The sequence below is a fragment of the Akebia trifoliata genome, unplaced genomic scaffold (assembly GCF_017979445.1).
Source record: "Akebia trifoliata isolate Shusen 1 unplaced genomic scaffold, ASM1797944v1 Contig00758, whole genome shotgun sequence".
Classification (NCBI taxonomy): Eukaryota; Viridiplantae; Streptophyta; class Magnoliopsida; order Ranunculales; family Lardizabalaceae; genus Akebia; species Akebia trifoliata.
The window spans coordinates 1,329-25,250 of NW_028237180.1; the positions used below are offsets into that span (position 1 = coordinate 1,329).

Sequence of the window (23,922 nt, forward strand, 5' to 3'; positions counted from 1 at the left end):
ACCTTTACTATAGGATCAGGACACCATATTGGATGCTGAGTCTTTAAATTTAGTTCTAGTGTTGTTTACTTTAGCTTCCATTTATCGCAGTAGTTCATGAAATGCTCATTATAGGAAAATTCTAGTCTCCAACAGAATTTGAAGGTAAGTTTGAGATTGAAGGGTATATTCCTAGGGAATCCCTAGAAAAATGGATCCCTAGGATGCAGGGAGTCCAATGTCGTCGGAGATTTGAAAGGCCCTTAATTTTATACATAATTTAAGAGTCGAAGTGTCTACGTGGCACAATTTTATTAGGAAATAAACACATTGGGCTGTGAACGGCTTGATTAGGAGCTTGAGGTGTTTTAAACCGCAACTAAAGCATGCCACGTAGACACCTAACTTATTTTATGGGAACGGGAGATCCTGAGTCTAATTTTATTTATAAAATGAATATTTTAATTATTAAAAATTCATTATTTTTATCAATTTTTTTTTAAAAATTATCTAAAGCAATCCTTTTTTTTTTTTTTAATTTTTAATTTTTAATTTTAAATTATATCAATATTTGTTTTATAAATAAAGTTAGAGTGTTGCTATTGGCACTTCAAATTTTATTGATTACACCCCAAATAAAAAAGAAAATAATAAGTAAAAGTTGGGGTGCCAAAAGAAACTCTCATTATTTGCTAGATTTGATTTTTTTTTTTTTTTTTTTAAAGTTTAGGATTATGGGAGTTTAATCATAATTGTAAATAACTACTAAATTTTTTTGAAAGAGTATCATAATGTTGAAATTATAATTTGAGTCTAACCTTTGTAATGTTTGAAGAATGTGTTTTAATATTTAATTAGGGTGTGATAAATAATTTAATAAATAGGGGTAGAATAATTAAACGTAAGGTGCCAATAGTAGCTCTCTAAAAATTTGCGGGGTCAATAGCAGTTTTAATAATTCAAATCTTAAAAAAAATATTTTATCATTAATTTTTATATAACTATTACAAAAGTCAAATAAAATAATTTTTTTTGTATTTTTAACGTAATTCAAACAAAAATAATAATTTTTCATGTTGTGCCCAAACAATAGAAAAGAATCGATTTGCCAACTAATATTTTCTTTGCAATCAAACACGCCCTTAATTTAAATTTCAACATCTTACATGCGGTGGATTGTCTTTGTTAAAGAGATCCTTATTTTTATTCTTTCCTATTTCATGGGTTCTAAATTTAACCATACATATTTCAACGTGATTTGTTTTTCAATCAAAATCAAATGCAAATACTTTCACCTTATCATCAATTTTGTAGGTTAATCGTTTTCAAAGGACTACAAATTCATTAAAAAAGTTAATTATGTGGGAAGTGAAATTCAGCCATTTGATTGCTCATAAAATATTAAAAATAGTACTTGATTTTTGCATGATCTTAAAAGTCGATTGAGTCAATTCCACTAGACTGAACTTCTAGCGAATCGGCTCCAAAACTCGATGGAACTAACTTGCTGAATAAACTCGACAACTTCTTCTAAATTTAGTGACTGACTATTTGCACACCACCCATTACCGATTGCACTCTGTTTAAAAATTTCCCTTTGCATTTCAATTGGATAATTCCACTCCAAAAATAATAAAAAATATTGCACTCCTTTTCTTCTTCTTTCCCAATCATACCCACATAAATTATTGTTAGTTCAAGTTTTTTTTGTTTGTTTTAGTCTAATCCATGTGCAAATATCACAAATCCCTTGTAATCACCATGTATCTGGAGTGATAAACTAGGGATTGTTTTTGACGATTTTAACACGCTTAAGAAGCTTTTTGGAATCGAAGATGAATAAAGTCCCTAAATTATAAGATTATCATAATGAAGTGCAATTAGTAAGTTAAATTCGATTTTAATAAATAAATAAATAAATAAACATTTTTTTTTAATGTTAGAGTGCAACCAAAAACTAGTGATGTGCAAATAGTTAGTCCCTAAATTTAATATATTTTATTTGATTTACTTGAGTCAAACTCGTGAGTCATTCATTTGACTAGATGGAAATCTGAGTCAAACTAGGTGAACCTGACTTTACGATGCGAAGAGAACCGTTAGCCTTCACGGGGCTTCTAGGCATGGGATCTATTCATATTGGGGCTCTACTCGCTAGTAGGATTACACCCTCATGGCCTAATTCCATGGGAAATGATGCCTCTCTTTGGTAGAGAGAGTGGTGAATTCCAAATCATTTTCTACCTAGGGTGACTAGGTATGACTCGATACACAAATCATGTAATTAATTTGAAATTATGCGATATGAAATGCAACTCAAGTTGCATGTTAATTTACAGTGCCCCTAATGTATTCAAAACAACATTAATTTGTCGGTATAATTTTTGACAATTGCTCACAAAGAAGTAGTCATTTTATGTGAAAATTCAAGATACAAAAGTGTTATTCCGTCTCGTCTCATATAGCCAATAAATCTATGTTTGTAGTTGAAGCAGCCAACAAGAACATGAAAATAATACTTGAGAAAATAGTTTAACATATACATGAATTGGTTCGAAAAACTCTCCTATGCTCTATGGGCATGCCTATGGATTTGAACCTCAATAGGTCAATCCCACATTTGTTAGCATATAGGATAGAGGTTGAAGTCACTCCAAAAAATTATGATGGACAGTATGATCCTCGAGGCCAAGTGGGTTTCCATCTGGTACTAGGAGATGAATTTCATTAAAGAAAAGTTTCTTTGTTCCTTAACTATGTTCAAGGCTAAGAATTTCATGAGTCTTTAATGAGAAAATCAATGACCAAAACCTACAAATAAGTGACTTAGTGTTAAAAGAAAATTGAGCACCAGTCTTTGAACTTGGGCAAATTAAAGCCTAATTAGGTTGAACCCTACTTTGTCAAGGAAACTCAAATAGGAAAAGCCGCCCATCTACACGCAATATGTGAAAAATGGAAAATTCTACAGGAAAATTCAACGGCTAAGGCCCATAAACTTTAGAAATCAAAATTCGATGACCTAGGGTGGTCGTAACTTGTGATGTTCCTTAGATTCGATGGCTTAGAGTCGTCAAATTTCTCCCATCCTCCATTAATTTGACGGTTTCGACTCATCAAAAGAAAAAAATTCGACAATGAAAATTTTAATGCCATGATCCGTCAAATTTTATGAAATTCAGCAGCCTTGGACTGTCAAATATGAGCTTTTTTTTTTTCACATTGTGACCATTTCAATAGTATAGAGTTGCTCTAACCAACCAATCTTGATCAATTCTAGTACTCATGGAGTTTAACACCTTAAGTTGATGAAATTCAGCACTTCACATGTGAATTAATCCATCATCATGCAATTAACTTAGCACTAGATGGTGGAATCCCTCAATAATAATCAAGTATATATCTTAAACAAAAATTAAATAGTAGATAGGAGATCGAAGTAGTTTCCCACAATAACAGGTGGAACTTAATAAGAGGTTTCAAGTTCATCAATGAACAAAATGGGTTGAGTGGGAAATCAAAATCCCTACAATAAGTAATGCTCAATATTTGAGATAAAGAAGAGCTTATAGCTTATTTGTTGAGTAGATCATAGAGAACTTTTGATCTTTTTGATGGATTAGGATTTTCTAATGTCACTATAAGTAAGATTTTGGCCCTTATTTCCTCTCTAATTGCAAATTATAGAGAAGTAGAAGACCAAAGAACCCTAAGATTATCTTCTTAAAATTGCTCAATCAGTAAAAGTCTTTAATAGAAATGCACATTAATCAATTTCTCTTTTTCATAGATTAGTACATATTCCGAACTTGCTGTGGATTGAAGATCATAGATCAGGTGTTTCAACAATTTTTACTTAGACAAACCTACTGCTACTTGCATTAACTTCTATTGCCACAACGTCAATCTCGGATATATTGTTTAGAGTTTTTTCAAAATTTCCATAAATCAGTCAAGAGAACTTTTGTTGGAGACCTTATAGTTCTTCATGGTTTTAGATTTCTCAAATTGTAATTGGTAGCTAGGAGTATGCCCCTGTACCCTAATTTTTTACTAGAAAAGATAAAAAAAGACACAATTGTGATATCAAACAGACCCTTGACGATGTTATGAACGAATATTTGAGATACCCCTTGTGTTTGACATACCACTTTCACCTAGGTATTCTCTTGTATATATATGTGGGGATGGATGATGAGAAATTTGTAAAAACAATGTAATAATAATAAATTTTCAAAATATAGATTAGAAGTTTTGGATTGAACTGATTTTTGGTGAGGATGATCTCTACGAAGAGAAGATCATCCTAAAAAAAAAAAATAATCAGTCAAATCTGAAACTTCTAACCCCATCAAAAGTAAAGTAGAATGTGGACCGTCAAAATTTTATCAAAAATTTGTAAATCATTTTTAATGGACTTAGAAGTTTCATATTGAGCTGATTTTTTGTGAAGATAATCTTTTCATCATAGTGTCCATCTTCACAAAAAATCAGCTCAATCCAAAACCTCAAACCCGTATTTTGAAAAATCATTATTTTTACATATGTCCCATGATCCACCATCTATGTATATAGGGGAATGCTAACGTCCAAGACCTCATGCGAGCGTTTGTATTCTCTAACACTTTTTTTTTTTTTTTTTCAGTAATATTCTTACCCATTTTTATCATTTAGTGAAAAAGACAAAGGTATATTAATCTTTTTTACATAATAAATGTTAATTTATGTAATAAATATTTGTCTCTTTTATAATAAATGTTAAGGGTATTTAATCTTTAGAGTTAAATGTCTTGTTGCAATAAAATGATTTGGTAATCAATGCTTATTGTGCAAAAGATCAATATACCCCTATTTTTTTTTTCCACTAAAAGATGAAATGAATAAGGGTACTATTAGAAAAAATAAAGTGTTAGAGAATGCTAAAATCCCCATAAGGTATTAGATGTTAGCATTCCACATATATATTGGGGGGCGTTTAAGGGACACAAGGGAAAACCTATGTTCCTCTTAACGTGTATAGCTTTCTTCTTTGCGGACTTTGTGCTTGATCAGCTGAAAAAGTTGCTTTGATGGTAATTTTATTTGTGTTTGATTTTCTTAGAGATTTTTATAGATTTTCTTCTCTTCGAACTTTACGCTTTATCGGTTGAGATTGTTTTTTTTGACTTTTGGAGAAAGACTTTAGGTTTGATCTTCTTTCTAATCGGAATTCGAGTTTTTTGAAGAGTTTTATTTTATTTTTGGAAGAGAGCTTGAGAACTTCTTCTTCTCTAGAGGGAAGGTTTCTGTCTTATGAGAGAAAGTGATTCAGATCTCCCCAAATGAGGAATGCTTTGGTATTTGTAACTTAGGATAAAAGGATATTTTCAAATATTGCCCCAACTTGACCAAATTTTACTTAATCGATTTAAATGGTATTTGATTATTGATCCAACCTATTTTAGTGGATTTTGGACTTAACCATAAGTTAAACCCTTTGTTGGGTGTATGATCCCAATACTTAATGCGAATCACTTGAATTTACTGGATCATAGGTTTTATCTGCAAAAACTCAAATCCTATGAGGCCCGTTTAAATTTTGATGCCTGCAATATGTAAATGTAATTCTTTGAGGTATCCATTTTGGTTTGAATGAAATTTGAGACACCCCTCTAAAAGAAGAAGAAAAAAAAAAACACTCCAATGGGGATTAATTGAAAATAACATTTATTGGAGTATGCTAACGCCTATGTTCAAAAGGCAATTTCTTTAAAATGGATTTCAGTAAGTATTCGAGCAACCATGATGTTTTGGACAAATCCTTTTTAAGATAGATTGAAGGCCCTTTCTTTCAATTTTTTTTTTTTTTTTTCTCACTACAATTGCAATTTGAATCATTAATGACAAATATTTAAGTAAAATTGGAATACAACTATGAATCGTGTTGGGGTGACACAGGATTTATCGTGATTCTTACAATTCTGACGTGAGAGGCGTACATAACCATAGATGATTTTTACTCGTATCGCGAGGAAACACATCTATGATTATGTGCACATCCCACGTCAGAATTGTGAGAATCGCAATAAAAACCGTGTGTAGCATTAGTGTATTTTCAAAACTTAGAACTTACCCACTCCTCAGCCTTAGAACCCAATCCTTCCCTCTCACTTCTCTCTTCCAATCAGACTCTCTGTGCATCTCAAATACAACCATCGTCTCTCTCTATTCTTAATGTGTGAAGATCCATGGTCCAATGACTGGATATAGGTTTCAAGGTGTGCACATGAAGGATTTTGTAATTTCTTATCGATCCTAATCCAACCTATAAATATAGGGTCGAAGGTTGAAAGATGCGATTGACAAGAACTATAGAAAACAGGAGAGAAATCGATAATAGTTGTACACTAATGCTGAGGTGACACTGTTTTTATTGCAAATATACATAAATCACACCAGTTGTTGAGTTTTTTAACAACTATGGTGTGGAACTACCCTATTTCAGTTTGAAAATAGATCTCAACTGTTGAACTACCCTATATCTACGGCTGCTGTATTTTCTTTTATATATATATATATATATATACACACATACACATACACCTACTCGTATATCTATAACGTGTTCTGTCTTAGGTGGGCTAAAAATTTTCGATTGAGCTGATTTTTTGTGAGGATGATCTCTATCCTCACCAAAAATCAACTAATTCTAAAATTTCTAACTCCTATATTTATGAGTTGAAGAATTGTGAACCGTCAATTTTTTGTAAATCACTTTTGACAAGGTTAAAACTTTGGATTAAGTTGATTTTTTGTGAGGATGATCTCCTCATTATATAGACCATTCTCACCAAACATCAGTTTCCAAAACTTTTAGCCCACATACGACAAAATACGTTGTAGATATGTAAGTAGATATATGTGTACATGAATCCTGATCCTATGTATATATATGCTAATGCAAAAATGTATTGTTTTTTGACAAAATCTTAGAAAATATTCTAGATAAAATATTTTGTCTCATATGAGTTAAAAGTTTTGGAATAGGTTGATTTTTGGTAGATTTACCAAAACATGCACAACATTTCGAATATTTATCAAAATGGTACACTGTAGCGATTAATTCCGAAAACGATAAATTTACCGTTTTTGAAATTAATTTTTTTTATCAAAACGGTAAAACAGTAAAATGTATTTTTTTTTTTATCGAAAATGCCCTTTTTTATTTTTTGACTGAAATTACAAAAATAAAATTGATTTCGGTAAAAAAAAAATTTATAAATACATATGATTGTTGGATTACCGAAAGAGAGTGAATCTTTTTAGTTGGATTTTCATTTTTTTAGGTTAAAATTGTAAATATATATGTAAAACAAAAAAAAGGGTATTTTCGGTATAAAAAAAATATATTTTACTATTTTTACCGTTTTGGTAAAAAATATTAATTCCGAAAACGGTAAATTTACCGTTTTCGGAATTAATTGCTACAGTGTACTGTTTTCGGAATTAATTTCAAAAACTCTACCGTTTTGGTAAATTATTCTTGATTTTTTGTGAAGATGATCTCTATGATAAGAAAATCATCTTTAAAAAAAAAAAAATCAGTTAATTCTAAAATTTCTAACTCAAATTTATAAGTTGAAGAATCGTGAACTATCAATTTTTTACTGTTAATTTGTAACCACTTTTCACGGGGTCAGAAGTTTCAAAATTGACTAATTTTTTGTGATGATGATCTATTGACTATAAAGATCATCCTCACAAAAATCAGCCCAATCCCAAACTTTTCGGTCATATAAGACAAAATTTTGTTTAAAATATTGTCTAGGATTTTGTCAAAATAACTGGACCACTGCAAAATGAAATTGCCCTCATCTTCAACCTCTAATAAAAAAAGGTCCTTGTTTTTAGAGTAAATCATCAAAATTGGCACACAAAAATTGAAAAATTATCAAAATAGACATTGTTAATTTTAATTTTAAAAATAATAATTTATCATATTTGAGTAAAAATATCTTACTAAACTGGTAAATTTCTCAAAAAGGACAATTTGCAATCACCGGATTGCCCTTTTGTAATTTGACAAAAAAAAAATCCAAATGTGGGGATTTACATCATCTATATAGCTCATTTGTGTCCTCCGTCAATCCCGTCTTCATCGTCATCGTCATCATCAATCCTTCCGGTGAAGGGTGTTGGCCATCGTTCGTCCTGTGGTTAAAGAGATTATGTAGGTATTATTAGAAGTTTCAGGTATGTTACAAATTGTACTAAATTGTACAAGGTCGAATATTGCGTATAAGTAGGAGTATTACGAGGTATGCTAGCAGTCCTAGTATAATTAGAAAAATATCTAAAGAAAATAATGAATTTATTACACACCTAATCTCTAATTCAATTATTTTTCCTCCCTTGATTTCACAGGCACCATCAGTTGCAAGCCTTCCTCCTCCATGACCTCCTCCTTTGACAACAGGTCATGTGGAATCAAAACATCTGATTGATCAGCTCTAGGGATAAGAAAAATCAATCCCAATGTTGCAATCCTCAACAAATTCCTAATGAGAATCACCAACCATAAGTTTCTAAAATCTGTTCTTGTAACATGAAGCACATGAAGAACCACTCCTCCACCCCACTTGGATGAAAGAGACCCAAGGCTATCTATACACATCAAGAGTGCAAAGAAGGTTCCTTCAATGCCTGAAGGGCAAAGCTTTGTGCTTAAAACGATCATGGGCATCCATCTAATTCTGCTTACGATGCGAGAAACACATTCTTCCAAGATGACAAACAAATAGTCTGGGATGCCGAGTTTTAGGTTCCATCGAAGGATGAAGACGAGATCGAACATACCGGATGTGGCGTAGAGGAGCTGGGCAAAGAAGAGTATGTTTCTGAATTGGTGGTCTCTTAGAATCTTGTGGTAGATTAGAACACCTATTATGGAAGCAAGTGCACCAATGGCATAGATCATCCCTACAAACTCCTGCAATTTTGTTGCATTTAGTCACACATTTAGTCTGGATTTTGTTGGAGAGAGAGAGAGAGAGAGACCTGAGCGAATGCAGGACCAGCTGTAGGGTGAGTATACCAGTAGAACTGTCCTTCACTAGTACTAATGCTGAGAGCCAAAGATAGATACATGTATAGAGCGGGTTTCCAGACCCCAGGCCACTTCATGGTTTTGTACATCCCCTTCACTGCTCCCTCCACCTTCTCCAATGCTGCCTGCACACACCCCCACAATGTAACTGGTTTTTAATACATTATAAAATACATTCAAAATGTGTTTAAAACATAACACTGCCATTTTTTACCCAAAAAAAAATCGAGTTTTTTCATCATTTTAATCATTAGAGATATAAAACGTGTTCTAAACGAGATTAAAAAAAAAAAAAAAAAATTTTTTTTTTGTGATGATGGTTATGGATTAATGAGTTCTATTGTATTTTGAATCGTCATTTTCAGTGAGATGGAGGCACAATTATCTAATAGGCAGCATAGTGATCCCTTCTCAAAGCAATTTCACGTTCTCTTCAAATAATTTCTTTACTAGTCCCTCTAATTTCCTGAAAACAATTTTGCAGTTATCTTTTTCTATCTACAATACTAAATCTTAATTAAGTCATGAGTCGTGGTATTTTGACTCAAAAAGACACACATAGTCTGTACACGGCTGACATGGTAAGGACATGGAACCATAGATCTTTTTCTCCAGGACACACATGAAAAAGATAAACGGTTTTGTGCTCTTGCCACGTCCGCCACATACAGACCGAGTGAGTCTTTCCCAGTCAGAAAATCATTAGTCTTGAGTCATTGTACTTAAAAAGCTAACTAATCTAGTTTCCAACTAATAGGTATCCTCAGTATCTCTACCTAAGATACACTCGTAATAATGCTAAATCCCATTGGCTTTTCATTCATGGATGACGAACACTTAAATATGGCTAGGAATTAAACTTCAATTAAGTTGATTTTTGATGTAAAGGTTTATGATATAATAAGGTAAATATTAAACAGGTCGGTTAATGGTATGCCATGCATGTGCCAAATATTGTTGTGACCAACATGAAAGACCAGTTTCACACAAACCAACATCCCAGATTGTGCTTTATTTATGAGTAGATAAATAAGAACACATCACCATCCTCGGATTAAATAGTAAGGAATTTTCAATGGGATGTCTAAACGATGGGAGCACCTCATTAACCCGACCTATGAAATGGAAAGGTATACAATTTTATGTGGAGAACGCATCCAGCCAAGAATGGAAGGAATGAATTCACAAATGAAAAAAAAAAAACGGTCAAAAAGGTTGAACGTGAAAGGATAAAAAGAACAAAGGTAAAAAAAAAAAAAGAAAAGGGAAACAAATGGTCACTAAGCCTTCGATTTCCAATATCCACAACTTTAGTCGAATTTTGTGGTTAATGTTTACAAGGACATTTTTGAAAACATGGTGGGGGTATGTAAAATATTCGATCAAACCATACAAGGTTGGGCAAATCAACCAAAATATTTGGGAGGGGAGGGTGTTTCAATTTGAAAGTATGGAGGGAGAGGAGGCATCATCGTAGAGGGCTTTTCATCAATTTTGAAAACATGGGGATTCTTGGCATCGCTCTGCATGAGATAACATAATAAAAAGATATTTCTATAATTTTAAAAAATTAAAAACTAATAAACATGATCATAGGGTTTGTGGGATTGTACTTTTATTAATTTGAGAAAATTACATCAATAATAGTAATTTCAAATGTAAAAGTGGGGCATTTTTTTTTTATCTTCCAATTTTTTTTCTCTGAACAAACACTTATTCCGCCATCTCTCATTTTATGAGAATTGAGAGTAGGGTATTTAGGTAACATATATCAGAAGCGTGGGATCTTGATCGTAGTCAAATTGACTTTACTACTAGGCTAATATGTTAATTTTTGAGGTGTTTTAATTTTTTGACCCCAAAGATGCTTGATCGTAGCTTAATGGTGTTTTTTTTTTGGTAGTTGGTAGTAGTGATTGAGTGAACATGGGAGCAATGTAAACTGTTGATAGTCCCAAATAGCCCCTTGACGTAGGTTTTCTTCGATAGACAAATATAAATAAATACCCTTATCTTTGGCATCAACCGGTTTTACTTTCTCCTAGGAAATGGGTCGTCCTCAAGCTATTAACCTCTTGAGTAAACTATTTTAATCTATTCACTTCGCCTTCAATGTCTTATGTTGTTGTTACTAATACCGTTATTTTTGGTTTTGGATCTTCCAAATCATTCTCACGGGTGATTCAGATTTGATTTTTTTTTTTTCGATCCTTCAATAAAAAGATTCATTCTCCTCATAAAAAAGAATAGGAAGTAGAACCAATAAAGATTTCGTTTCCCGTAAATTTTATTGGAGAAAATGGATCATCTTTAAGTTGTTAACCTTCAAAGTTCTTATCTTCCAAAAAAAAAGAAAAAAACTTTAAAGTTCAAGTTATTACCCTCTTTGGAAAAATTAACTCTAATGTATTTGACCTATCTCATCTTAATTTCAAGAATAATTTATCAAAATGGTACAATTTTCAAAATTAATTACCAAAATGGTAAACTGTAGCGATTAATTCCGAAAACGGTAATTTTATCATTTTCGGAATTAATATTTTTTATCAAAACAGTAAAAATAGTAAAATGTAAATTTTTTTTACCGAAAATACCTTTTTTTGTTTTACATATGTATTTACCATTTTAACCTTAGAAATAAATTAAAATCCAATTAAATATTTCTTTTCTTTTTAATCTTCCCAACACTCAATTGAAATATGAAAGAGGAGAGGATTTTTTCATAATTTTAGTCAAAAAATAAAAAAGGGTATTTTCGGTAAAACAATTTACATTTTACTATTTTTACCATTTTGGTAAAAAATATTAATTCCAAAAATGGTAAAATTACTGTTTTCGAAATTAATCACTACAGTTTACCGTTTTGGTAAATAATCGAAATGTGGTGCATGTTTTGGTAAATTTGCGTTATTTCAATGTACTATGTTAGAAATCCTAAATTTTTTTACGCAAAACTATATCATTTTACTTCTCCAAAATCCTATCTTATTCTTGAGGGTCAGTCATTGCATGAGATAGCCTCTTGAGGTTGAAAATAGTAGTAAAAGAAAATTTTAACAAAAGTCGAAGATGACGAAAGATTTTGGAGAGAAAATTGAAGATAATAGTAAAAAGAACTTTAACAGAGGTCAAAGGTGAAAGATTTTGGAGAGAAAATTAAGGGATATCTGCTAGAGGTTAAAGACGATGAGATGCATTTAGGTCATTTATTTTAGACTTGTACAAAATACCTATGTCAAGGTGGCATGTCTAAAACCAGATCGACTTGTACAAAAACCAGATCGACAGTCCGACTGGGTCAAATCGGATTTATTAATATTATCGATTGGATTGATTAAAAATCAGAAATCACTTGAGAATCGTCAATTTTGATAGAGTATTGGTTTAATCGGTAAAGTATTTCCTTATTTTAGGAATAATGATTTTCGAACTCACCTATGACAAACTCCAACGCTAATATTTTCTGACGTGGCATGTACAAGAATAATAGATGTATTTCATCGAGATACACAAAGACATCTTTATTGGGATGTGCAAATGTGTATCTCGAGGGAAATATATGACTCTTACACTTAACGCGTCAGGAGAGTTAGTGGGTGGGGGAAGATTCTTTGCTTCTTCCTTGTCATGTCAGGAGAGTTAGTTGTTCACGTGTTCTCTTGTACTTGGTAATGAAACATTGAATTTCAGTCCATGCTTATAACAAGACTTGATTTTGAGACATAAAACCACCATTCCATGATGAGGTTGCTTAGTTTTACGGTTGTGTTACTATTGTGCATCAAGTTCAGCTGGTGCATTGAAGAAGAAAATTCTGGTTTGCATTGCTTCGAAAGCGAGAGAAAAGCTCTTCTTCAGTTCAAACAAAGTCTCATAAACCCTTCAAATCGGCTCTCTTCTTGGATCGGAGAAGATTGTTGCACATGGAAAGGAATTGGCTGCGACAATAGAACCAGACATATTGTCAAGCTTGATCTTCGGAATCCATTTCCATTTGACTTGGACCGTTATGAAGAAACTGGCTCAGACGGCATATATAGCAAGGCATGCTTGGTGGGGAGGAGTGAGGTAAATCCTTCACTTGTAGAGTTGAAACATTTGAATTACTTGGACTTAAGTTGGAACAATTTCTCGAGAATCAAAATCCTAAATTTCTTTGGATCTCTTCATCAATTAACATATCTCAATCTCTCTTCTTCATGGTTTGGTGGATTTGTTCCCCATCATCTTGGAAATCTCTCGTCCTTACATTCTCTTGATCTTAGTACTGATTCTTTTCTCTATTTTTTTATCTTTATGATGATTCCAATTATCGGTTGAGTGTTGAGAATTTGCATTAGGTCTCTCATCTTTCTTCTCTCCAAAACCTTCACATGAGAAATGTGAACCTTTCCAAAATCAGTGATGATTGGCTACAAGTAATTAACTTGCTTCCTTCTTTATCAGAGTTGAGTTTGTCTCGTTGCGGACTTTCTAAACTTCCTTCCACTCCTTCATCATATGCCAATTTTACATCTCTTTCCACTCTTGATCTTTCCCACAATTATTTTCAAGGTCCAATCCCAAATTCACTTTGGAACATGACTACTTCTCTTAAATTCCTTTATCTTTCGTTCAATAATTTCAATTCTAATCTTCCCATTCTTGATGATGTCAGGAATCTATCCAACTTAGAAACATTGGATTTGTCAGCGAATGAACTCAGTGGGCATTTGCCTGATTGGTTGGGCCAATTAAAGAATCTAAAATACCTTTCTCTTTCATTCAACTCATTTAATGGTCAGATCCCAAATTCACTTTGGAACCTGACTACTTCTCTTAAATTCCTTGATCTTTCGTCCAATCATTTCAATTCTAATCTTCCCATTCTTGATGATGTCAGGAATCTATCGAACTTAGAAACATTGGATTTGTCAGAGAATGAACTCAATGGGCATTTGCCTGATTGGTTGGGCCAATTAAAGAATCTAAAATACCTTTCTCTTTCATTCAACTCATTTAATGGTCTGATCCCCACATCCCTTGGGAGATTGTCAACCTTGACTAGATTAGATTTGAGGGAAAATCAATTGAATGGCACTATTCCGAAGAGTCTAGGACAACTTTTAGAGTTAGAATACTTGAATCTTATGGGAAATTCCTTAAATGGTGTTGTATCAGAGGTTCACTTTACTAAACTCTCAAAGTTAGAATATTTTGATATCAGCTACAACTCTTTGGTTTTGAATGTGGGATTTAACTGGGTTCCTCCTTTCCAACTTAAATACCTTTATATGTCTTCTACCAAAATAGGGCCTCTGTTTCCAAAATGGCTTCGAACTCAAACGACACTTCTCAGATTGGACATCTCGAATGTTAGCATTTCAGATTCCATACCAGATTGGTTTTCCAAGCTGCCTTCCAATATATCTTTCTTAAATGTCTCTCATAATCAGATATATGGTAAAGTGCCCAATTTTTCAATGTCAAGTAGGGTTCATGAATTGGATTTAAGTTTCAACAAATTTGAGGGTCCCTTAGCACAATTCCCTTCCAATGTAGTCGAATTGGATCTCTCCAACAACTCAATTTCAGGAACTATACCTAAAACTATCGGTCATATGATGCCTAAATTGTGTATTTTAATCCTTTCTAGCAACTTTTTCAATGGTACTATACCCATCTCAGTATTGGCCATGAAATTCCTGGAAATTCTTGTTCTCTCTAAAAACCATTTGTCTGGAGATCTTCCTCAATGTTGGAGTGCTGTAAAAGAATTGATGACTATGGATTTATCATCGAAAAATTTATCAGGAGTTATTCCAAACTCGATAGGTCATCTGCATTGGCTAACGTATTTACACTTGAGCAAAAACAATTTTAATGGAAAGCTCCCCTTGGCCTTGAAAAATTGTACAAGTTTGTTGCTTCTTGACCTAGGTGAGAATAACTTATCTGGAAAAATACCTATATGGATTGGAAATGATCTATCATTGTTAAGAATTTTAAGGCTAAGGCAAGTAATAATCTATCTGGAAGCATCCCTCGTTGTTTTGGCAATTTCAGGAGCATGGTTTCTGGTCCAACAAGAATAGAGATTATTTTTTCATATTCTCGTATTTCATTTATGAGAACCAATTAAAAGAAGTCATGAAAGGAAGAGAACTTGAATATATAAAGATACTGTTTCTTGTCAAGATCATGGACCTTTCAAGTAATAATTTGGTTGGAAGGATCCCCAAAGAGTTAACACACCTTGCTGGATTAATCGGTTTGAATCTATCAAACAACCACTTGTCAGGACGCATCCCCGAGAAGATTGGTGAGTTAAGATCATTGGAATCACTTGATTTCTCCAGAAACCAACTTTCAGGCACTATTCCACAAGCATATCGAATTTACTCAGTCTAAGCCATCTAAACTTATCGTACAACAACTTGAAGGGAAAAATTCCATCGGGCAACCAGCTCCAAACGCTTGATGACCCATCCATTTACAGTGGCAATCCTGAACTCTGTGGATCTCCACTAATGAAGAAATGCCCGGGAGATGAACCAGATAAATATCCAACATTTGCTAATGGAGATGGAAAAGTGGCTGGAGTAGATCAGTCCAAACTAGATTGGTTTTATGCTGGACTGGGATCAGGATTCGTGATTGGATTTTTGGGAGTATGGAGTGTTTTATTATTCCAGCTGTTTGTGATGATAGCGATGGTGAGTTAAGATCAATTCTGGATCCAAGCCGATCCTTATCAGATTGATATCAAATTGACCCCGATCCGATCCATTGACAGACCTAAGTATGCTTGCAAAAGTTTGTAATTTTTTTATTTTTTGTGTCATGAAAGTTTTGTAATATAACAAAATACTGCTGAAATTCTTAGGAACATTGCAGGATTGGTGACATTCTGGCTATCGCTGACGGTGTAGAATTCATTTCTTATGCTGGCAAATCATTGCAATGGGCCTAATTCAGTTGCCTAAGCTTTGGAGATTTCATGTCAAGTAAAATAAAGACTTCAGACTTTTTCTCGACTACTAGATTGTTAATGGCTATGTTAGTACTATAATTGTACGTGGAATATGAGAAACTCTATGAAACTATGGTGTATATATGTTTGGGATAAGGCTTTGTTGTTTTTGTCTGAAAATATTATTTATATGGTTGAAATATAAAGAAATAATTATGATTTAATATGTGAGCCATTAGACTTCACTCCCTATTCTACAATTTTTTTCATGTAGGCAAGAGGCATCTTCATGGAGGAATGCTATGAAGTTTCTCCCATGGAGGATTGGTAAGTGGGCATCTCAAGGATTATTATTTTTATTTTTTTTCCTTTTTAGATATTTTATTGGCACACAAACTTTTACTTACAACACACCAATCCTTCTCTTGTCATTGCAAGGGCTTGGTTTATTTCTTCTTTGGCATGGCTTCACATTTGGGTGATGTTGGTTCTTTTTCTTATGATGATCACTCAAATGTAATAATTTTAAAGAAAATTGAGAATTTCTATGGAGTATTATAGGATGCATTATAATAAGGTGTAGTTCTTATGAGAATTAGGATGAAGATTTATATAAACACTAGGGTGGCTCATGTAATGCCACAATTAAGAGAATCAATCCAATTCATTACTAAATCAAGATATATTACATTTTTTTTTTCACAATTAATCTGCATGTATAGAAAAATGGGTAAATTGAAAACAAGTATACATCACATTCTAATAAATCAAGAACATAACACTGATATCATCACATTCTAAACAAGTAACGCCACTTTTGAACTATTACCCATAAAGGGAGATCTCTTTGTGTTTGGTTGAAATCCAGAAATATGGCAATAGGATTGTATGAGTTGAACTTTGGAGTTTGGAATCAAGTTAGAACTTTTTGGGAATTAGAAAGGTTTTTCTTTTTTTTGAAGGAAAAATTGTTATCTTCTTCCTGGAAAGAAAAGGGGAGAAAATTTCTCTTCTTAAACTAAGATTCAATGATTCTCACAATTGTATCAGATCACTACAAATCCCAATATTTTACCTTACGTTTGATTGACATCACTTGGGTTGCATTGGTTGTTGGAATCAAAATTTGACATTTTTGGAGGGAATATCTAATGAAACAAAGAACTGCGTACAGATCGAAAAGAAAACCAGAACAAAAAAAGCATTCTACTGGGCCAACACTGAAAATGTTTGCGTGAATGAATTTCCATCTTCTGTATTTTTATAAATTAAAGAACAAGACTTGTTAAAATGTTATCTACACATGTAAGCCTAAAAAAGAGTAAAGGAAAACATCAGTAGAAAAAAGAATGAATGAATTTGAATGGGCAATTGAAAAACCAACAACCAATGTATCCCAACCCTCCCACAGATACTCACAGAGATGCTACAACTGCAAAACAAGCTTCGCTGTGTTGGTCCTTTTATCAGTTTTTTGGGCGTTGTCACCTAACATCATTAATGTAGCCATCGTCATCATCATCTCATATTACAACATTGGGGCTTTCCTTCCAGTTTCAATTTGTCCCACAAACAGATCATCTGCCTAGGGGACTGATAATGAGCTGTGTAGTAACCGTCGAAGCACCCAAACTGGCAAAACTTCAAATTGTGTATATATTCCACTGGTCTTGAGCTGTTGAACTGCTCCACCCACATACCCATACTTACATCGTCCATCTTAAACAGCTGCACCAATTGTAATTTGGTGAGTTTAATCATCCAAAACACACACATATCGGAATTAAAATGGGTCAGATTTTATTCGAAATCCAAGTGATCCAAATCCAAATTTAGCGGGTTTGGATCCTTGGACTAGATCCGAATAAAAATATGGGATGTCCCTTGATTTGGATTGGATATGGATCAATCCCTATATCTGCCTAGATCCAAATGACATTGCTTGAAAAAATATTTTTTTAAATTCTTCAAAATTTCTCTTTTTCCTAATTTAATATAACGTGAATTCTTATTATAATGGTAAAATTGAATAATATAGCAAAAAAGAAAAGTTGAATGGTCCGGAATTATCCAAACCAACCGACCCGAATCAAGTAATTCAATCGGGTTGGATCCAGATCCAAATTTAGTGAAAGCAACATGACTCGGAATCGGATATGGGTTTAGCTAATAGATCTGAAATGGATTTGGGTATGGATCAGGATTTAAATTTCGGAGCTGAAATGGATACGCTCAGATCCAGCTCCAACACTACCCATTTTAAGCCCTACATGCACGCATGAGACGGCGCACACACATACAAACCACCAAATTCACCAGATTATAAAGAGGGGGAGAGTAACTAAATAAACAAAGAGTGATGAGTAGGTGTAAACTTACTCTTAATTTGTGTTTCTCAAACTCCGATACAACGAATTCTGCAATGTTTGACGACACTATGTAGCCTGGTCCATTTGCATAGGGTGGATAATCTTCTTCTGGCCATTCCTGAAACCACTCAAAGAAAAGAGGTGTTCAGAAACTCACCCATTATATCGGAAAATTTTCAGGGTTCCCAAGACCCAAAAACATTCGCACATTATGTACAGTACTAGAGGGTGGCATGCGCAAACACACATGTATCAAAAGGGTTTATTTGTAATTTAAATACTAATTAAAGGATTATTGAAGATTACATAGTAAAAAAAAATATTTTTGTAATCTTCAAAACTAACCAATGTGATTATAAGATAGTGGGATTGCCATTTTTTTGATTTTGAACGAAATGACCCTCATTATATTAAGTTTAAATGTAAAGGTGAGGGCGTCTTTGAAATACAAATTTTGGTGTCGAACCACTTCTACTCTGCCTTCTGTCATTATAATAGTAAAGAAATGGAAAGACCCATAACATAAATATACACTAAATGGCAAGAACAAATAAAACCTAACTTCGATCTATAGTCATTAAAGATAAGGAGCATTCTTGTGGAATTAACTGGAGATAAATAGTTGACTAAGTCTTCAATGAAAGAAGAATCCAAGGTCAATCTGTACCTCATATGTCACTGCCCATTTACCATAACGCAAGGGCTTGTGGTAGTAATTTATGTTTCCCACATATAGGCTCCTATCGTCGGGGACTTGCCTTGCTTCCTTGATCGCCGCATCCACCCTAACAAATGTGTCATCATCACACTTCATTATATACTTTGCAGATACAGTGTGAGCCTGTGAAGAAACAAGGGCATCATAAATGAATTAACCTACAAAATCCATAAAGAACTTCTGTTTCCAATTATTAGTTTATTGAAAAACTCTTTCCTTACTAACTTAGTAAGATTCTAACTCTTACTAAAGGTTCTTGATGGGTAGAGCCAGGATTTTCTTATAGAGTGGGCAAACTGTACTTGCTCTGTAAGGTTAAAGAGAATGAAGATGAACGGTTTGGGGGAGAAAATTCAAGGGCTTTTCATTAGAGGTAGAAGAAAAGGGCATTTAGGTCATTTTTCATTAGTAATGCGAGAAGACCTACTCTATAGATGTGTACAAATCAACAAAAATATTGGACGGGGGAGGGGAGCCAATCATCAGTTTTTAAACATAGGGGTATCTCATGTATCTATAAAAAAAATTGAGGGGGCATGTTATCAATTTGAAAGCATAGGGAGGGGTTTCAAAAATTCATTGAAAATTTTGACGGGAGGTTAATGTCAAAATGGTATGTCAACGTTGGAAAACACTGGTGGTATCTCACAAATTATCTAAACTAAAAAAATTGAGGGGTGGGGGCAATCGCCATAATTTCCTTAAATGAGGACAAACATAGAGGGGAAAACTCAAAATTTACCCAAATATCAGGACAATACAATTTCCAAAACTTCTGTGGGGGCAAGTGCCCCTAGTGTAAATCCACCCTTGATCTTTGAGCTCAAATGGATTGCCAAATTGGTAATCCAACACCACAGCCCTCTACATTTCATGGAAAAACTCAGATAAAATTTTTTTTAAAAAAATAAAAAAAATAAAAACAAAACAAAACAATTATTTTGGGCTTGATCCAAGGTCTTGAGAATGGATAGTTACTGAACTTCCACAGAACTCCCAAATTTAAAATTAAATTTCAACATTGAAAAGTACTATTTTTTTGGATATTTCTTTTCAAAGTTGACGAAAATTTGTCCTCTACAACCTTGTGCCATCATGTTTTTGGATACCACAAGGTGAGCTCAACAACCCTTAATAAGATTTCAAATCTTATCATGTTAGTTAGGCTAGTCAGACTCTAGTTTATTTCATTACTCACCCCATACTCGCAGATGGCAACAGTCTTCAACACCACGAGATCATAACTATTCATGAAAGGCACTATAACAATATCGCCAAAAAACTCGGCTTCTTTCTTTAGCTCCACATTTACTTCCTTTCTTTCATGCTGTCCAAAACAAACCCTCTAAACTCCGTGAGTGTCTCGTAATCAAGTTTGTAAATAAAGAGTTTCTAAAGAATGGCATATATCATTTTGGCATGGTTTCAAATCTTGTCCGAGAGTGAGATGAATCATATCGTCCATCAACAAGACAGATAAACAAGTCATGTCAAGCCTGCGGAATCTCACGAGATAAATGAGATGACTTGGACAAGATTTTTCCAAGTAAACAGGAATTTTGTATATTTTTATTAAAATAATTCATTTTTTTAATTTAAATACATATTTTCTAAATAAAATAAGATTTCATGATTAAACATATTCTAATCAATCTTATTTATATATATATATATATATATATATATATATATGAATAAATAATTCTAAACCAAGTTAAATGGTTTATCTCGTCTAAGACGAGTTGACTCGTCCGAGACAACTTGGTCTCGTCCATGAACGAGACGAGACATAAAAGCAAGATTTAAACCATGCATGAAGGTCAACCCTTACCAGTGCTACAAAAAACCGAGCAACCACATTTGAAGATTTGATAAGTTCAGATTGCATCCACGACTTCCTCACAGCCATCCTTTCGGCAAAATGGTTGCCTGCAGAAAGTACTCCAATGAAAAGGTCAACTGGTCCATCAGGAAGAGAAGGGGCTTTCCATCTACTCGACATCTCGAGATGTGTCTGTGGGGCATAACTCGGATGTGATGTAGGTAACGAAGCGGCCAACACGAAATGAACTTCAATGTCTCCATTCAGCGATAGACCAGTTGCATCCTCAAGAACAAACCCCTGTTAACATTACCAAACAATCTTGAGAAATAATATATATTTGTCAGAAGAAAGTAAATTGAAGATAAAGGTTTGGAGGGGTACTCACAGTGCGGTAAGGGAAAGAGGTGATATGCCTCCCATCAACACTTACATGATAACCTTCAAAACTAACACTAAGGGTAAGAACAAACAACTTGTCTTCAGCAAATGGGTATGGCCAGTCAACTGAAACCTTCTTCGTTCGGCCTATAAGCCGGTTCAACCACCATGTCGACTTCAATTCCCTTGAGTGATCATTGTCATCACGAATCCATTTCTCACACTTTACCTGTCCATCAACTGAACATAATCCAACTAATTACTCTACCAGGGCTGTACCCATTCTGAAATGGAGGAGATATAAGAACAAAAGAAAGTCAAATAACAATTCAATTACAGATCGTGCTAACCAACCAACTACTCCAAAAGACCGATCTGTTGGAGACAGGGAGAACGATGAATATAAGAGGGTCATGGGGCTTAACTGGGGAGAACATGTACTCAACACTCGCCTTCACTCGTAAGGGTGGAAAGAATCGAACCCCTCACCTATACGAACCTAGCGCTCTAATACCATGTTAACCAACCAAATACTCCAAAAGACCGATCCGTTGGGGAGGGGGATAACTGTGACTATAAGAGGGTTACAGTGCTTAACTGGGGTATGACACACCTGAGAGTGGAGGAAAATATACACTCAACACATCACAAGTCCATGACACAAAAAACCCATAACCATATTGGACAATCAACTAGTTAATAATATAAATTAAACTGGTTTATAATCACTTTCGATTCTTCAATAAGAATAAAAAATTCTGACAATTTTATTTTAAAAATGTGTTTTTTTTTTCTAGTAATTTAAGTCCAAACTACTAATATGAAGCAACAACAAAAGAATCAACTCAAAGCAAGTAAATATAAATCGAAAAGCTCATCTAACTAGCATACCAGTTTCTTCATCAGCCCTAGATTTCCATCCCTCACACCTAAGCGCTGAGCCCCATTGCATCCTATAACAAGTGTTCTGCTCAATTACAGGCTTTCTACTCCAATCCCCCTTCAATCTAGGATTAAAATGTGAGATCCTCGGTGGGTCCTCCCCATCATCCACCTTCAACCCCTGCAACTCCCATCATAAACTGCGACACTACAACCGCCTCACTCCCATCTTTTACCGGATCAGACTCTGCATGTGCTCGATTCGGTTTCCCCACAACCGTAATGTTGGATCCCAATGTCAGCCCACACGGAATAACCATAATTTTGCCTCGGTCCCGAAACTCGGATCCCGAAAGCAAAATCGAATGTGGGCACGATTTTGATTGATTAACTACTTTCTTCTCCTCATCAATTCGAATTTTCCCCGACTTGAGTTCTTCCCAAAGCTTCTTCCCTACTTCCCATGCATCCTTTGCAGTTCTCTGAAGTTCAAAAAACCCATCTTTCCTGTCGTGCTTGAATGTGTTTTCTTGAAAGATCAAACCAGAGAGGGTTAAACGTTCTCTAATTCTTCGCTCAGGTTTTTGCTGCTGCGAAGGTCGATACGAACTCTGAGAAACCCTAAATGGTATCTTGTTAGGTCGAATTGGGGATTTTTTTCTCCTCCATTTCTTCTTCACTTTCAAGCCTAGAAGTATGAGGCAACGCGTCGTTGAGAAACACATTGGAACCCATACGAGAACCAAATTTGAACACTAATGGGAGTTCTAAGTTCATCAAGAGCACATATTGAAACCCAATAACAATTAACATCTGAATCGATCTCTGTCGAATCAGAAACATGAACTTATCAAGCTCCATAACTATATCCAAAGAAATTAGTGCCAATTCAATAATTTTTGCAAGAAAATTAGAAAATTAGGGCCTTTATTAAATTGAAATCAAAGAGAATACAAACAAAATCAATCACAAAACATGATTTAAGTAGAGTACAAGCAAATAATACAAAGATAAAATTTAAATCCTAAAAAATTAAGTATTGGAGTGCAACCAGGAGCTTAAAATAGAGGTTACAAAAATAAAAACAAAGGATTTTTTTAAGGTTGATGTGCAATCAATCATTTGTGATGTGCAACTAATCGACCCTTTAAAAAAAAATATTTTCCCCATAAAATGGCCCATTGATGCTTTCACACTCCATTGACCAATAAATATTTGGTCAATTCTCTAAAATAAAAATTTTATGAGCTGGTAGAAAGGTTGACAATGTTTTCAGAATTGAATTTTGATGAATCGAAAAATAACATTTGCCTAGATTCAATGTAAAGGTAAGAGGTTGCTTGAGAAAGAAAATTAAGAAATACAATAAAGATTTTTAAAACATCAAAAGAAAAAATTAATTAATATAGGATTTTGTTAACATGTCGCTTAAGGGCACAAGTTAAAGTGCAATAAATCTACCTTGAAAATTGGATTTTATATCGAAAATACCTTAAATTTTTTTTTTCCAAAACTACCCTCATGTTCCAATTTCCAAATGTATTTATTGCACTTTAACGTGTGCCCGGGCACACATTAACAAGACCCAGGCGTGCTCACACACACAAATAGTTGTTGATACCATAAAATTAGATTTAATTCTAGGGTGGTGTTCAGAGGCCTTAAAGAGAGTCAAATATTGTGCAAAACATTTTTTCAATGTATGGGTTAGAGGTTCAAGAATGAGCTGAATGA

The 23,922-nt window shown here is 33.9% G+C and overlaps 2 pseudogenes across 1 annotated transcript; one reads left to right on the plus strand and one right to left on the minus strand.

Annotated features, from left to right (window-relative positions):
- The first annotated feature begins 12,771 nt into the window (after window positions 1-12,771).
- On the plus strand, window positions 12,772-16,451 carry LOC147381096 (receptor-like protein EIX2; annotated as a pseudogene).
- A 53-nt stretch (window positions 16,452-16,504) lies between these two features.
- Window positions 16,505-23,142, minus strand: LOC147381097 (hydroxyproline O-galactosyltransferase GALT6-like; annotated as a pseudogene). Its single transcript, XR_015174776.1, has 7 exons — window positions 22,198-23,142; window positions 21,314-21,546; window positions 20,935-21,225; window positions 20,302-20,430; window positions 19,053-19,226; window positions 18,396-18,503; window positions 16,505-17,744 (listed from the first exon to the last, which is right to left on the minus strand). The product of XR_015174776.1 is annotated as a hydroxyproline O-galactosyltransferase GALT6-like (transcript).
- Between the last annotated feature and the right edge of the window lie 780 nt (window positions 23,143-23,922).